Source organism: Lactuca serriola, chromosome 5 (genome assembly GCF_051521515.1).
Source record: "Lactuca serriola cultivar US96UC23 chromosome 5, Lser_US96UC23_V15, whole genome shotgun sequence".
In the NCBI taxonomy this organism is placed as follows: domain Eukaryota; kingdom Viridiplantae; phylum Streptophyta; class Magnoliopsida; order Asterales; family Asteraceae; genus Lactuca; species Lactuca serriola.
The window spans coordinates 31,585,001-31,590,314 of NC_136412.1; positions in this window are offsets into that span (position 1 = coordinate 31,585,001).

Below are 5,314 nucleotides of genomic sequence, written 5' to 3' on the forward strand. Positions count from 1 at the left end.
TTGATTTGTTCAACAATTTAAACAGTAAAATAACATATTATATTCATTAATTCATAAATAAAGTTTACCAAAAACAGTTTTTATTGATGATTTTATGAAGCCATTGATTTTATCAAACTCATTTCAATGGGGACTTTTTGGTTCCAAAATTTGACCAAATAGCCCCCAAATAAAGGACTAATAACAATAGTAACATTGTCTATTGTGACATCTGCTAATTTCTCGGCCAGAATAGACCGATTTAATTTATGTTTTTTAAAATAAAATCAGAGAAATCTTTTTAAAAGATGTTGCGGAATTGGTCCCCAAACAACATATGATAAAAGTTTATCAAAACCCTTCATTAAGAAGGTATATATTTTCCATATATATATATATATATATATATATATATATATATATATATATATATATATATATATATCAAAACCTCGGGATGTCATGTTCCGATACAAATCAAAAGCATAAACAAGACATTATAATTCTTTCAACAGTTATTTACAACTACTGGCCTATAATCCAAAAATCTCTCGTCGTCCTCCGACTATGCTCGGGGTCCACTACATGTAACATAAAAAGTTGAGTGGGTCAGGCTTGGGAGCCTGGTGAGCATATAGGGTTTTCAACCCACAATTATAATAAACTTATTAAGTTCACCAATCAACAATAACCTTGATTACCCGTTCCCGTTATCCTCACTTTACGTCCATAAACACTTTTCACAAGGGACCTAGCCTAAAGAATATCATCGGGATGGAAACTACTGCTAAGGGGTTTCCTCAGCCATACATGTGATGGGTTTTGAGCATTCTAACACTTCCTAAGTGTACATGCAACCCTAATAACCTTGGATCTATGTTTGTCTAATTATCATGCAAAGTTGAATTCCAAGGTTATATTCCTATCTAGCATACATGGGGAACAAATTTAACTTGAATCATAGATAGAATAACTTACCTTGTTGTTGCTTGTGTTCCTTGAAACCTTGTGAGCCTAGCACCCCAAGTGTGATGCCTCAAATGCTTCACACAACACCAAATGCTTTTGGAAAGACTCTTGAGATAACACACACTTCTCAAAATCGGCCAAGCCCTCTAGTTTCTTATGTCTAGCCGATTTTGGTGGAGAATGGGACTCTTATATAGTGTTGGCACATCTAGGGTTACACCATGTAAACCCTAATGTGTCATGACTCTTCATTTCCATGACCCATGGGTTTGTAACTCCCATGGAGCATCCATGGAGCATCCTATGGGTAGAACCCAACTTGATAATCCATGGAGCCTCTTAGCCCACTATACAAGATATGGATGATTTACATAATCAACCCATATATTTAATTAGTTATCCTTTGATCACTTAATTAATTCCAAATTAATTCTTGATCAACTAATTAAATAATATTATTAATATATTAGAACTTATAATATATTAATAATCTCCAAGTGTTATTTCTCTCATTTAGTCTATCCAATTGCATGGTGCCATGCAACCCAAATGGACCATGCCGGGTCGGGTCAAGTACAAGCCCGAAATAGTTATGGACTTAGACACCTTATCCAACAGTCTCCCACTTGGATAAGTCTAATAACTATATCTCTAGTACTTCAGGAACCGACCGGCAATCATAGCTCTTTCAAGGTCTCTCGGAACTGAGAAGATGATGATACGCCATTTAAGATAAGTTATCATATAATCCTCCGTTCTAGATATCAGCCGGACAAATACATGGAACATTGTCTTGCCTATTGTCCAGCATTTGTTTCCCGATTTCCGATTTGTTTGACATAGAACTTAATTGAACACATCAACTTAGTTCTGACCGGGCCCGGTACATGGGTCAAAACAAAATCATCGAGGGGCCCAGATATCAGCTTCTAATCCAAGAAGGAACAGATAAACTTCGACTCATATGTTTGTTCTACCACTTATTGAATTACACACAAAAGTACGTTTTATAACATCGAGTTACCAATGCGGTTTCGTACAGTCAATGCATAACCAACTTGTAAGTAACAAATCATATCTCTAGGTTTGAAGACTTATATGATATTACCGTCTCACGATCACTCGAGATAAAATTCCATGAAGTGATTCCAGTGAGCGTGGGTTGTGTCCAATGCTCAGAACTTATGAGCACTCATGATTGTTGTAGCCTTGTCGAAGACCTCTACAACCAAACATGACAATCTTGATTCATATTTACTTCCAACATATGACCGACTGTGGAGGTTTGAATAATATGTTATACCAAACAAAATTATTCTGGAAGTCAAAACATGCAAAAGAAATATAGTAAACGATTGACAAGAGATAGCAACACTTTACTCATAAATAAAACACCTTTTATTCATCATCAAATGTCAATTACACTTTACAAATTTCCGGGTTATCTAACTACTAAAACTTATATCATCCTTCAGCCCTATGCTCCGAGCATGCTGAAGATGCTTAACCCTACTCAGTCCCTTCGTGAGGGGATCTGCTGGGTTCTCATCCGATGATACCCTCTTTGCCACGAGGAGTCCTTCTTCGATCCGATGTCTGATGAAATGGTATTTTCTGTCGATGTGTCTGGATCTCCTGTGATCCCTTGGTTCCTTAGCTAAGGCAACAACACTTTCACTATCACAGAAAATTTCCATTGGCTCTTTAATAGCTGGTACAACTCCAAGGTCTCCAATGAAGTTCTTCAGCCATATCGCCTCCTTTGCTGCTTCACTAGCTGCAATATACTCTGATTCACAAGTAGAATCTGCCACTGTCTCTTGCTTGGAACTCTTCCAAGAAATTGCTCCTCCGTTTAGGGTAAAGACCCAGCCCGACTGAGAGCGGAAATTATCCCTATCAGTCTGGAAGCTAGCATCACTATACCCAACAACTCTCAAGTCATCACTCCCACCGAGGGTAAGGACCCAGTCCTTAGTCCTTCGTAGGTACTTGAGGATATTCTTTACCGCAGTCCAGTGTGCCTTGCCAGGGTTCGCCTGATACCTGCTAACCATGCTCAAGGCAAAAGCTACATCGGGTCGAGTACACGTCATAGCATACATGATCGATCCTACATCCGAAGCGTAAGGTGTTCGACTCATTTCTGCTATCTCAGCCTCAGTGCTAGGGCTTTGTGTCTTACTCAATCTGGTGTTACTCTGGATGGGTAACTCTCCTTTCTTGGAATCCTGCATGCTGAATCTCTTCAGCACCTTATCCAAGTAGGTACTCTGACTAAGTCCAATTAGTCTTTTACTCCGATCTCTCAAGATTCTTATCCCTAGAATATAGGCAGCTTCACCAAGGTCCTTCATAGCGAAACACTTCCCAAGCCAGGACTTTACTTCCTGCAGGGTTGGAATGTCGTTTCCTATGAGTAGTATGTCATCCACATACAATACCAAAAAGCTGACTATACTCCCACTAGCCTTGACATACACACAAGATTCATCTTCACTCCTAGAAAAGCCAAATTCCTTGACCTTTTCATCAAAGCAAAGATTCCATCTGCGAGGTGCTTGCTTCAATCCATAAATGGATTTCTCAAGCTTACACACTCTATTAGGGTACTCGTTGCTGACAAAACCCTCTGGCTGACTCATGTAAACATCTTCAGCCAACTTTCCATTAAGGAAAGCGGTTTTGACATCCATCTGCCATATTTCATAGTCATGAAATGCAGCTATGGCTAACAGAACCCGAATAGACTTAATCTTGGCTACCGGAGAAAAGGTCTCATCATAATCCACTCCAGGAATTTGAGAGAAGCCCTTTGCAACCAGTCTAGCCTTATAAGTGTGTACTTTACCATCCATGTCGGTCTTCTTCTTGAAGACCCATTTGCACCCTACTGTCTTACGACCTGGTACATTTTCAACCAAGTTCCAAACTTGATTGTCATACATGGATTGTATCTCGCTATCCATAGCCTCCTTCCATTTAGCAGACTCGGGGCCTGCCATGGCTTCCTCGTAGCTGTTAGGGTCATCTTGACTTACTAGTGTTTCATCACTAATAAGTGTCTCACCTTCTGCAGTAATATGGAATCCATAGTAATGCTCAGGTGCACTCCTAACTCTCGTGGAACGTCTCAGAGGTACAGATTTGTCAATTGGCTCAACAGGAGTTTCCTCCTCAAGTTGAGGGCTAGAGTTTGAAGTTCCTTCACCGCTTGATTCTTGAATTTCTTCAAGATCAATTTGCCTCCCACTGTCTCCTTGGCTTATAAACTCTCTTTCTCGAAAGACTCCTCTTCTTGCTACAAAGACCACATTGTCACTAGGTCTGTAGAAGAGGTAACCAAAGGATCGATGTGGGTAACCGATGAAAATACACCTCTTGCTTCGAGGTTCGAGCTTATCATGAGTCTCGCGTCTCATGAAAGCCTCGCAACCCCAAATCTTGATGTGGTCTAGTTTAGGTACTTTACCAGTCCACATCTCGTGAGGAGTTTTGGCAACTTTCTTTGTAGGGACTAGATTAAGAATATGGGCGGCAGTCTCTAAGGCATACCCCCAGAATGAGATTGGTAGCGTAGCTCGACTCATCATGGAACGAACCATATCTAACAAGGTTCGATTACGCCTCTCAGCCACACCATTCAACTGTGGTGTCCTGGGAGGTGTCAATTGTGAGACTATCCCACATTCCCTTAGATAGTCGAGGAACTCTGAACTAAGATACTCACCACCACGATCGGATCGAAGCATCTTAATGTTCCTGCCCAATTGATTCTCGACTTCCTGTTTAAATTCCTTAAACCTCTCGAAAGTCTCTGACTTATGCTTGATCAAGTAGACATATCCATATCTACTATAATCATCAGTAAAAGTCAAATAATAACGATTAGCATCCCTTGTGGCATGTTTGAATGGTCCACACACATCCGTGTGTATAAGGTCCAACAAACCTTCACCCCTCTCACACGAACCTGTGAAGGGTGACTTTGTCATTTTTCCAAGTAAGCATGATTCGCAACTATCATCTGACTTTAGGTCAAACGACTCCAAGACTCCATCCTTTTGGAGTTGGCCTATGCGCTTCTTGCTTATATGTCCAAGACGACAATGCCATAATGATGCTTTATCCAAGTTATTATTAGTAGAATCAATACACAAAACATTATTTCCTAAGTTATCAACAACAGATACAGCTTCATACACACCATCACAAGGTAATGCTTTAAAATAAAGAATATTATTAAAGAAAGCATCTATAGAACCAACTTCATTATTAAATGAAAAGGTAAACCCTTGTTTGTACAAAGCATGGAAGGAAATAATATTTCTTGCCATTCCTGGCGAATAACAACATTTATTCAGAT